Genomic DNA, 12,648 nt, shown 5'->3' on the forward strand with positions numbered 1-12,648 from the left:
TTTTGCAAGCAAAAAAGCACAGATCTAACTATCGTCTCTATATATATATCTAGAGAGAGAGAGATACTTAGGCATATTAATCCATCAGGCCATCTCCCTGTGCCTCAGTTTACCCACATGAGACAATGAAATCACTGCTCCTTTTCCTCTCCTTTGCTGCAGCACAGGTTGCAGAACAAGCCTTCCCCGCCAGGTATTCCAGAGTCGGCTGGGATGCCAGAGCCCATGTGCGTCTGAAGTGAAACCCGGCGAGATCCTGTTCCGATGAAATTACCCTACGACCTGCATCGGTTTTTAATTTGGTACTTTTCGTGCATGCAACTGAACCACTGACTTTGGAGCTTAGCATCCTTAAGAGCCGCTGCACGGGGAGCACAGGGCATCTGGGGCAGTAAAGGGCCTGTGAGAGGGTGTGAGGGCAGTGCCTCTTTAACTCCAGGTCTTCAGCTCTCGCGGCTTCTGAAACCCCCTGGGCAGAGACGAACCGGTGCGCAAAGCCCTGGGGGACGTTTGCTCTTAAGGCTCAAATTTAAGATTCGGGAAAAGGTCCTGAGGGATTTTTTTTTTTTTTGTACGAGTTTTGCTTGACGCTTGATTTTGAGGGAATGGGGTTTTTTTTCCCCCCTTTCCAGAAGTTAAGCTGCAGGATCTGAAGGCTTTGGGTAAGAGACGCGCCGTTTCCAAATCGTGCAGAAAAGCAAAGCAGCGCAGCCCTCCTGGCTTTTAACTGGTTCTGGGCCTGGGCTTTGTCCTGCGTCCCCCTAAGTCTCTTTATTATCCTTAATACCAGATTCATCAGCGCCCTCTCACTGAGCGTCCTCCCAGTATCTTATTCCCGCGGCATGAAGCCTTCCGAATCAAGACAGACGGCTGCTCTGGGCTTTAAATCAATCGGTGAAAGCTTTTAAGTAGGAGCTTAATTCAGTTGGAAGGGCACAGCCAAACCTTGTTTGCAGTTTCCCAACTGAATTATCCTTCCGTGTGCCAGACAGAGCATCCACAGCGCATAGACGTTAATGCAATCACCGGCCGCCAGTCTGCAGCCTTCGTCGGAGCGAATGGACAAAGCGCGCGCGCCCCCCTCTGATTGAGTCTCTTGTTAGGAGCCGCGCGGACTCCAGGCCTCAGGACCGGAAGACTCCCGTTTCCGGCCTGGCGCGGAGGGATACCTGCCGGCCTGGCGCGGAGGGATACCTGCCGGCCGCTTTCGGTCTCCAGCGCCCTCTAGAGGACGAGGACGCTGCCAGTTCTCTCTCCCCGCCTCTCCTGCCTGATGCTGGGGGTGGGGAGACAGGAGGGGAAGGGTCTGGAGCCGGGGAAAGAAGCTGCTCCTGGGAACTCCCCCCCCCCCCCCCAGTTATCGCCGGGTGGAGATGGGAGAGCGCAGGGCCGAGAGCGTCCGCCCCAGTCTCGCTGCGGTGACGCCGCCGTCCTGAGGGGTCGCGTGCAGAGAGAGAAATGACCGAAAAAGGGACGCAGCGCGCGTAGGCCCTGGATAGAAAATTAGGTTGAACCCTGATATTTAACGTTTAACTCCGTGCTGCAAAAGAGATTAGTGCCGGTCCATGAAGGAAAGGTAAAAGCAGCGGATGGCATCGGTGCAAGAGTATTTATTAAGGATACCCCATGGCGTGGGATCCGGTTTTTTTTTTGGGGGTCTGATAGTCCCCATACCCTGTATGGATCTGTAGTTGTGCTTTTCTTAGGGAAATCGATGGGTGCAGTTGGGGGTCTGCAAAGAGGCAGAGCCCGGGAGTGAATCAGCCTCTTCCTTACTACGCCGAGCCAGTTGGCAGCCCCAGAGAGGGCCTGGGCCTCCTCTCTTCTTTGCAGACTCGGGTTCCTCTGCCCTCCAGCAGGAAGCCGCTTCCAGCCCAAGTGACCATGAAGGTCAGGCGGGGGGGGGGGGGATCTCTGGCTCCCTTCACTTGTGTGCCAGGAGGTTGCATCTGGAGCCATTTCACACTCTTTCAGCGTGTCCTGCCTTCTTCGGTCACAGTGTAACAAGCAGGTTGTCGGTACTTTCCAAATTAATCTTGCTGCAATTACATAGCATTAGAGCCGCCATCCCTGGCCAAAAAAAAAAAGAAAAGCACATCCTGGAAAATTAGTTTTCATAAACAGCAGACGCCTGCCAGCTGTCTAGTCTTGGGGTGGTCCAGGCAAGCAAGTCGTTGCGTTCCCCAGCTGGGCTACCACACTGCAGTATTGAATGGAAATAGGCTTGACACTCTTCGCTAAACATAGGTACTTAATAAGGTGACCAGATGGCTCCCTGATCTCGGGGACAGCCTGGTTGTCTCCCTGGTGCCCTCTGTGGGTTTGCCCGCTCCTGCTGCGCTTGCACAAACAGGAACCACGAGCCCACAGATAGAGTGGGGGGGGTGAGACCAGGGCTGGCTCGGCCGCCTGCCCTCCCTAACTGTAAATAGGGTGACCGCACAGATCCCAGGCCTGGCTCGGCCGCCTTCTCTCCCTAACTGTAAATAGGGTGACCGCACAGATCCCAGGCCTGGAGCGAGAGGATGAGCCAGTCCTGGCTTGGTCGTCATTGCACGTATGGACTCGTAGTTGCAATTTCATAGGAATTATGGATTAAGTGTCGTGCTCTGCCACATCAGTCCTCTTTGAGTGAAGGGCAAAAAAAAATGTACAAGCTGTTTTTAGTGAGCTAACAGTACATTTCTTGACTTGGCTTGCGCTTCCAATTTTGTTTATTTTTGTTTGGTAAATGACACAGAAGAAAAAGAAATTTAAACTTTGTCCATTTTTCAGTTCATTCCCAAAACATTCCTGACCGACTTAAATGCGACAAAAAAGATTTTGGAAAGGCCCGCCAGGCTGGCCTGCATCTCCGTGGGGTCCAAAGCGTACAGGAGTGACCCCCCCTCCAGTCGCTAGTGCTCTGCTGCAGACCGGCATCTGCTAACACCAAGGCCCGTCTGAACCCAGGCAGGGAGGGGGTGTCTGGGAGGATGCAGGAGGCAATTTAGAGACCGAGGTTAGGAGGATGCGGGGGGGGGAGTCTGGACCCAAATCCTTTTTTTTCCACTTCGTTTCAAATAAACAGAAATGAAATTATACCACAAAGAAAGTGTAAAAAAAAAAAAAAGGACACATTTTCATTGCACACCCGTGTCCTTGACTATCTGCTGGAGTTACACTCCCTTCTTCCAATCAGAGCATTATAGAGATATGCAGGGTTTTTGGGTTCAGTTCAACTAATTTTGTTTTTAGATCATTTGTAATTTATTTCATGGGCTTTTTTCCCTCATTTTTTTTCATTTTTGTTTAAAAAAAAAAATAGTGCACATTTTTTTCTGAAACAAATCATCCCCAAGATGTGAGGGATTGTGCATTTATTACGGGGCAAAACGAATCACAGCAAAAATGCCTGATTCGGTTTGGATTACCATTTGTTTATAAAAATATGCTGACGTTACTTGAATACACGAGTGAGCCACAGATTACGTGGCAAAAATGGTGGTGGGGGGGGGGGGGGGGGGTGGAGGGTGACCTGTTAGCAGAGCAGCGAGAGGATTGAGAGAGAGAGAGCGAGCAGGATTCTGTGAGGGAAACCAGTTTGGAAGTGTTTGAGCATTTTACTATCAAATGCCCTACTTTCTTGGATGGTTCTGAAGGGAAGAACATAAGAGCATGCCATACTGGGTCAGATCAAAGGCCCATCGAGCCCAGCATCCTGTTTCCAGCAGTGGCCAAGCCAGGTCAGAAGTACCTGGCAGGATCCCAGGGGATAGACAAGAGTCCAAGCTGCTTATCCCAGGGTTGGGGGAGTGGATTCCTGCACCGCCACCTTAATAGTGGTTTATGGATTCTTCCTCCAGGAACATGGCCAAACCTTTTTTTAAACTCAGCCCCATTAACAGCTTTTACGGTATGTTCCAGTAACAAACTCCAGAGCTTAATTATGCGTTGAGTAAAAAGATATTTTCACTTACTAGTTTTAAATGTATCACCTAATAACTTCATTGTGTGTCCTTTGATCTTTGTACTTTTCGAAAAAGTAAAAAAAATGATTAATCTTTACACGTTCCATCCCACTCATTATTTTTATAGACCTCTATCATATCCCCTCCTCGGCTGTCTCTTCTCCAAGCTGAACGGCCCTAACCTTCTTAGCCTTTCCTCTTCAGTAATACTTTAGAGCAGTTCTAGCCTGGAAAATCATTCGCCCACCGAGGGGCTGCCCCCGTCTCCTTTGCTGTGTTGTCTTGTGTCTGTGAATGTTTGTTCTTGCCTTTATCTTCTGATCTGTTACCTCTTGGCCTGTGGTGCCAGTAGGGTCGTGCTTCTGCCCGGCCCTTCGCTTTTTGCATGGAAGGGTCCTCTGTGTTTATCCCGTAAACTTTTGGTGTCCGTTACGAAGCTCAAGTGTCAGAACCAGCCCCACTTCATCCTAGTCTTGCACACTGGGAAATCGGTTAAATAAGAGACCTTGAGGGATGGTTGGGCCTTGGAATCACTTAAGAGCCCTTTAATCTCTGAAATAAAATGTTTAGACCAATGTGGGACTTTTTAGAACGACCCTATCCCTAAGTTCTGCTTTATGTAAGGACTGCAGGATAGCATCAGTAACTTACAGCACTGTGCTCTGAGATGAGCAGAATTCTTCACAGGCTGAAAGGTGATGGATTTATCAGAGAGGCAAAATCTAAAGGGAATTACCAAGGAGCCGGAAAGTGAAAAGACAGCAGCAGCCTTCTGAGTCCCGAGCAGAGGCGGCTGATTTCTTGTTTTAGCCACTGCCTGGCGATAAAAGGACAACAGTGTAACCCCTAGGCCAGCACTGTACTCCCACTCCCCAGTTATAGCAGCTGGACGGTGCTGGAGAGTGAATAATCCATTATCGCCATAGATATAAATACAGCGTGTCAGTGGAAAATGTCTCCTGGCCCCAGATCAGTGTAAATTAAAAACTCCCTCTCAGTCGGGGTCAGGTTGGAGGCACAGAGGTCTGCGCACAGCTGCAGAAGGGACTGGTGTGGTCTCCGAAGCACATGCATGCACTACTCCATTACTGGGTAATTCGTGTGTTGTTTCCAAGTGAAAGACGTGACAGCCTGCAGAGAATCCACCGGCATCAGGACATACACGGTATCATAACGTTGGGTCAGATGGAAAAGAAAAGCATCGCGCTGCATTGGTTCCATTTGATATTTTGTAGATCAGGCTGGATGACAGCAAAAGTCAATTTTAAGCTAGTAAAGTTTTTATTTATCTTTTGCTGCATTTGGCAGATTCTCCCAGCAGGGCCGGTGCAAGGGGATTAGGTGCCCTAGGCGAGGCTTCTCCCTTGCGCGCCCCCCCCCCCCCCGGGTCTCGGCCCCGACTCCTACCTCATTCTCGATCACGACCGCCGACTGCGTGGTTTTCTGGGTCGCGAGCAGGTCGCGAGCGGCCCGCCAAATCTCCACTCCTCTTTGCCACCGCTTGCGGCCCCATAAGACTCGCACCCAGTGGCGCACCAAGGGTCTCCGGCACCCGGGGGCCAATGCATGCGTGTGCCTCTCCAGCATCCCCCCTTAATCCTTCTTGTACTATTGCTTAAAGTCACAGAAAATCAGTGGCGTCTCTAGACAGAAGAATTTGGGGGTGGAGAGGCAAAATGACATTTCTTCATCATGAGAGGTCTAGAACGGGAGATGTGAATCGGTTATTTACGCTTCCGGATAATAGAAAGACTAGGGGACACTCCATGAAGTTAGCATGGGGCACATTTAAAACTAATCGGAGAAAGTTCTTTTTCACTCAACGCACAATTAAACTCTGGAATTTGTTGCCAGAGGATGTGGTTAGTGCAGTTAGTGTAGCTGTGTTTAAAAAAGGATTGGATAAGTTCTTGGAGAAGTCCATTACCTGCTATTAAGTTCACTTAGAGAATAGCCACTGCCATTAGCAACGGTTACATGGAATAGACTTAGTTTTTGGGTACTTGCCATGTTCTTATGGCCTGGATTGGCCACTGTTGGAAACAGGATGCTGGGCTTGATGGACCCTTGGTCTGACCCAGTATGGCATGTTCTTACACCCACTTCTATAGCATGGATCCTACTTTAAAATTGGTTATAAAAAAAGTGTTAATAGAAAAGTCCAAAGGGTCTTCTGCGTAATTTAAAAAAGCTGGCCAGTTTTACACTATAAAATTATTTGATAGCCTCATTCAACTAATTCTATATGGCTATGAGAGTGAAGTCTGGAATATATAGGAAGGGACAGAATATCAATATAAATCCGGTACCTCCAATTCTGTAACTCTGTGCATCCACTGAAATTCCCCCAAACAATGGAGCTTGGATGTTTTCCTTACAGCTCACCATACTAAAAGATATTTTCAAATTCTGGTGTCACCTCACAGGAACAGCAGCACAAACACCTTCCACTGCCAGGCACATTGTGAACTAACACAAAACCCCACAAAAAAGACACTCAAAATCTATACTGGAATCCCATCGTAACATAACAGTAATAACACTGTTCTGTCCCCAGCAGTGGGTACATGTTTGTGTCTGTATATACTGTACTTAATGGAAACACCTTTTTGTAACCCACGATAAAAACGTGTGAGCCTTGCCTTTAAGGGAGCTTGCCCTTAAGAGAAGTTCCCTTCATCCTTTGCTTTCTCTCACTTGGGAAGGGTCTGTATGCCCTCTCAATCTAGCTTGAGTCTTCTTAAGTGCCTTATTGGCTCAAGGGACTGCCCTTCATGTTGCCGCCTGTGTCACATGGATCCTAGGCTCGCTACCATTGGATCTCGCCCTCTAGCCCCAGCTTGTGGGGACGTTTCCTGTAATCACACTCCAAGACTGTTAGTCTCAACCATGCTGCCTCAAAGCTAGAGGTGCCTGCAATCTCTGTGGTACAATTATCCTTTTTACATTTCTTCCTATCGGTTTAATTCTAAAGATTAAATCAGCTTCAGAACCCTTTGTCTTCCACCCTGAATCCCAAGAAGCTCCATTCTCCATTCTCCTCCCTCCTACCTACTCCAGCTACAAGATCTCTGCCTGGGGCTACATGTTTGGAATGAGACAATTGTAAGTAATGGAAAATTATCTGTACAATAAATAATTTCAAACTTAAAAGATCTTGCCTGAAGACTGATTGGGAAGGAAAGTTATCTGTCTGGAAGAGGGAAACCCGGGTGTTTCTTACTGAGCCAGCACAAACACCAAGGTCTCAAACAACAAAAACCCTACCTTTGAAAAAGCAAGGGTAACTATTACACTGGGTCCTAGAATACCAATATACCACCTACTGAGGAAACAAAACAAACCCGATTGCTATAGATCCCTATACAGACACTACATGCTAGCAGAATCTCTCATCATGGTCACTCACACAGAGCAGAGACAGACTCTCTCACCAAATACAGAATACAAAATAAAGGAGCACAAATTAGACAAAAACTGAAATGGAAACCCCAAGAAGCCAGACTCTGTGTATTAACAATGGAAAAACAGAACCACCATTCCTCATAAAACAAATAAAATCAAGAAACATAAAGCATCAGTTATAATAGTAAAACCATACTAATAAAAGAATATTTTAAAACTACTGATAAATAGAATTTCTATTAATTAAAATCATATACATTTTTTACAATTTCCCAAACACCAATAAAATATTTCAAAACAGCACATATATCAAATAACACCCAATAATTAAAACTAATAATGATTCTAAAAAGCCCCTGCTATCCATATGTGGGAGCTCTTGATTTCCAGTCACCCTGATATTGTCCAGGATTAGGAGGTTATCCTCTCTCTCTCACACATACTCACATGTCCATTCTCTCTCACACATACACTGGCATATACCGTATTTTCCGGCGTATAAGACGAGTTTTTAACCCCAAAAGCCGGGTGTCATCTTATAGGGCGTATATTTGCCAGCATATAGGACGCACTTTTTTCCCCTGAAAATAGGTGAAACAAGGAGTGCGTCCTATGCGCCGGTAATTCAAATTTACAGCGTCTGGTGGATTCCCCTCGCTGCCCGATTGGCCGATGCGCTCTTGCTCCCCGAGTCACTCACCCTCACCTCCGGACGCCATAGAAATTGATTCTCCTCGCTCCTCGAGTCACTCCCCCCGGATGCTGTAAAATGTTCATTCTCCGCTCCCCGATTGGCCGGTGCTGGGCAAAAGGGGTAGTCTTATACGGCGAGTATATCCCAAACTCTATTTTAACTGGAAAAGTTGGAGGTCGTCTTATACGCCCAGTCGTCTTATACGCCGGAAAATACGGTACATACACATTCATGCTTTTATACCCACCATAACCTCTCGCTCTCACAGACACTGACACACTCTCAGGCTCTAAGACCCTCTCTCCCCCCCCGCCCCCCCCCCCCCCCCCACACACACACACACTCTTACTCCCCTGGATTTTCTCATACACCCTCTTGCTCTCACTCTCACTGGCTCCCTCACATACACACAAACACACACAGCGAGGGCGTGGGGAACTTCTCTTAAGGGCAAGCTCCCAATCATTCTCACACAACCCCCCCCCCCCCCCCCCCCCCCCCCCCCCCAGGCAAGCTCCCAGTCATTCTCTCACACACACTGACCTCCAGGCATGCTCTGATTCATTTTCACACCACTCCCTCACCATCCCCCAGGCATGGACACATTCATTCTCACACACACAGACCCCCCCAGGCAGGCACCAATTCATTCTCACACACACATACACCATACACAGGCAGGTACCTATTCTCACACATACAAACCCCAGGGAGACACCCATTCATACACATGCACACACTAAAGGCAGAGACCCCCTCTCTTTCTTTTGCCAGCAACCTCGGAGCCTCTCTCATTCCTCTGTTACCACTGCTGCCGTGTGGCTATTGGGGAGGTGCCGATTGCTGCTATTGGCACTGAAGCCCATTCTGCTGCCTCCTCTGTGCAGGCCCTGTGGGCTCCCACTTCCTCCATGCTGATCTCGTACATTGTGAGATCCGCATGGAGAAAGTGCTACTCTTGCACATTACCAAAGATTACAGGTTCCAATCAGTAAAAAGTAATTTATTTTTTTTTTACATTTACTGTCTGATCTTAGAATCTAATCGGTTGGTCACAGGCTTTTTTTTCCCCACCTTCCCTTTCTTATTTTTTTGCCAATTCCTTTTATATTGTCTTTTTTTCTATTTCTTTTCTCTCCATCTGTCTTCTTCCCTCAAACACACAGTCAGGTTCTCATTCTCACATACTTTCTCTCTCTCTCTCTCTCACACACACACACACAGGCTCTCTCACTGTCACGTGCTCTCTCTCTCATACAATCATACACACAGTCTCTCACTGGCACATGCTGTCTGATTCTCACACACACAGGCTCTCTCTCACTCCCACATGCTTTCTTGCTCAAGCACAGGCTCTCACTGTCACATGCAGTCTCTCTCACACACACAGAGGCTCGCACATGCTGTCTCTGCAAACATTCAGGTCCTCACTCCCACACACAGTCTCTCAACTACCTCTCACATACAATCTCTCAACTCATCTCATACACACACACTCTACAGGCCTTCAGCCTCTCTCTCACCTCTAGGCTCCTCTTCGCGGGTTGCCCCAGGATGGGCTCTGCAGCGGCCCTGATCATCTCAGATCGCCCGTAATGTGGGATCCGCGGTGGCGGCCCTGCTACCGGGCCTCCTCCTCTTCTCAGCCCGCTGTGACTTGGGATTCGTGGCAGCCCGTAAGCACTGCTTCTCTTCTGCACACGGCTGATGCTCCTCCTCCTTCCTGCCCGCGCGGCTCCAGCAACATTTTTCTTCCGGGACTGCGCGGGCAGGAAGGAGGAGGAGCACCTGCAGGTTTGGAGACGCAAACTTTTTATTCGGGCCATCGGCCCTGCCGATCTTCCTGCTGTGTGTATCCAGCACACAGCATAGCAGTAGTTCACTGCTCTGCTGCCAGTGGGATGAGGTCCACTGGCGGCCGCATGAGCCTTCATGTTGGCCATCAGCGCCCCTCCCCCTATGGCCCTGCTCCCAGGGGTATTGGCTCCCCCTGACCTCCCCTCAGTATACCACTACTCGGCGCCCCCTAATGCTCGGCACCCTAGGCCCAGGCCTAGTTTGCCTAGTGCTTCCACTGGCCCTGTCTCCCAACTACTTTCAGGTTTCCAGCTCAGTCAGATCCGGCTTCTCCAGGCCCTGTGGCATCATAAGCCTTCATTCAGACTTACCCAGGGTCTTCCTCAATTTTAATCTCTCCCCACCCCTTCCATCTAGCATTGCAACAAGTCCTCAGCTGCAATGCTGAGTGCTCCGCTGAGAGCATAAGCACAGTCCTGTAGCAGAAAGCCAATGCACTTTGTCATCCGTAGGCTGCAACCCAGAAGGCGCGGACATCAAGAACTATTCAGAACGGTACAAACATTGCTAAAGTCAGTATGAGGCCTGGAACCATACAGGCCCAGAATTGGCTGGCTTATTCCATCATCATTCCAAGTTTGAAGAAAACCCACCCTGTTGTGAAAAGGACAAAGGAACATGTTTGCTTGAAAGACTGCAGATGTTCGGGTTTTTAAGAGGTAGTCCCTCACATGTGCCTAAGATATTATGTTATTCACAGTGGGGCTTGTTGGTAATCCCATCACAATGGCAATGGGGCAAACCAGGATTTGACTTGTCCCCGATGATCCAAGGCCATCTGGAACCCTAGTTATAAACATGTTAGAAAACCTCATATGAGACTACGTGATTGACGAGAAGCCCCTAGCAGTTCAGGCATACTGCACACGCTGATGGCGGGAACGCTTATTCCCAGTGTCCACAGAATTCTCACATCCTCCTCAAGGGCAGGAAGGGTGATCATCCTTTTACGTGATACATGCAGACTTCTAAAGTATTGTTCATTCACCTTTCCCTCGCAGATCCAAGGTACATCCACCTATTGTGAGAGTGAGCACCTTTATGGGAATTCAAAGCGACCTAGGCTCCGGAGGAAGACTTCAGACCAGGACTGGCCTTCATCACCTGTCCGGATGCATTTTGGTATTTGAATCATCCAGTTCCAGGTTGCCCCTCTCAGATTCCTGCAAATCTTTGCATAAAGTAATGTGGTTCTCTACAGATCTGTGAATTCTGCTACACATCTTCTCTCTGATCGCTGACAAGTACACAAGGAGAGAGGCATTCTGATTTTATCAGGACTTACTTCTACTCTGAACAGAAGTAAATCTATTTGGGGATCCAAGATGGCATTGCAGTTTTTTATCATTGTGAGGCGGCTTTCGTTTTTCGTCATTTTTCTCTTCTTTCCTTGTAATGCCACACGCAGGTCGGAAGAAGGAAGGCCAGAGAGAGGGCTTTCTCCGCGGCTATTCCGGAGCTTCTACTCACCGATCCAGTGGATGCCCACGTTGTGAGGGGAATCGCATTATCGGATGAGCGGTTGCTGGGAGGCGAGCGAGAAGGAGCTGCGCTCGCCTGACTGAGGCTCTGGGCTCGTCGCAGGCAGATGGACGCCGAAGCGGCAGCCTCCCAGGCAAAGAAGACCCAGGTCGGGTGGAGTGTCCGCGCTGCTCCGGAAAAATGTCATCAGTGATTCTGGGGCTTCCAAAAATCTGAGATCTGTGTAAGAAGTTTCTCCTTTGACTGTTTCCTCTGTGGGTGGATTTTTGGCTCCTTCAGAACAGTTCTCCTGGTAAGGCCGGTTCAGTTTATGCTTGTATCTCTTTGGGAAGCCATAGAAGGCCTGGGACTTTCTATTACAGCACATTTGAATCCTTTGGTTAAAAGTTCTTCAGAGCCGGAAAATCGTGAGCAAATGTTGGAATTCTCAAAAAATAACAGGAGCCATCTGAATGTCAAGATTATACAAGAGACTGATTATTTTAGACCGTGACAGGCACCCTTAATGAAGGAAAATTTGGTATAATGCAATAAACTGGGAAATCCTGAGACCTCTTCAAAAGGGGGGGAATCTGAGGTTTATTAATTTTCCTGGGTCGCCGTTCACAACACCTGAGGGTTTGTTTAAAAGATCTCTGTTGGAGGGTACTGAAGGTACCCGAGCAAGCTGTTCCTCCAGTTTCTAAGGTATATTATTGGCCAGCGTTCAAGAAAGATGATAATGCTGGATAGGGGGAACTTAAGGCTTCGATACCCCACTGCTTTCAATAATTTGAATATTTGCCCACTTCCTGAGACATCGGATAGTGAATCAGCAAGCTTTGCAGCCTTGCTCGTTTCTTTTATACTTGAGCCGGATGGCGACCGGGTATGGAAGAGGTTTTCTCGTCGGCGAACTGAGGTCTTTCTAGGATGCAAGACTAAGGGCTTACCGGATGTGTTGAGGCAAACAGAGGAGGAGGAGGAAACAATTTTTAATCATGCGACCCAGAGTCTTACAAATAGGCGCTTTTTTCCCTAAAATATCCTTGTCAGTGTCACGTAAAATACAAAGATGTTTCATTTTTTATTTTTGGCCTTCTCAGGTAACTCATTTCCTTAGTGATAAGAATTTGAAGGATGATTTCCCTGCTTCCTGATCTTTTTTTTTTTTTGATAAGCAGGAAATTTGGTCCTGTATTAGATTTTATGATCTCTCGCACAGTTTTGCTATTTCTTTTTTGGTAAACTTTTTCTCGATCGGCTTTGGACCGCTCCCTT

The 12,648-nt window shown here is 48.1% G+C and overlaps 1 long non-coding RNA gene across 2 annotated transcripts; it reads left to right on the forward strand.

Moving 5' to 3' along the window:
- The first annotated feature begins 1,377 nt into the window (after positions 1-1,377).
- On the forward strand, positions 1,378-12,413 carry LOC115091826. Of its 2 annotated transcripts, XR_003856826.1 has the most exons (3): positions 1,378-1,576; positions 10,908-11,028; positions 11,315-12,413. It is a non-coding gene; the product is annotated as an uncharacterized LOC115091826 (long non-coding RNA). The 2 variants fall into 2 exon arrangements; XR_003856825.1 differs by having other exon boundaries at positions 10,908-12,413.
- The last annotated feature ends 235 nt before the right edge of the window (positions 12,414-12,648 follow it).

The sequence above is a fragment of the Rhinatrema bivittatum genome, chromosome 5 (assembly GCF_901001135.1).
Source record: "Rhinatrema bivittatum chromosome 5, aRhiBiv1.1, whole genome shotgun sequence".
Classification (NCBI taxonomy): Eukaryota; Metazoa; Chordata; class Amphibia; order Gymnophiona; family Rhinatrematidae; genus Rhinatrema; species Rhinatrema bivittatum.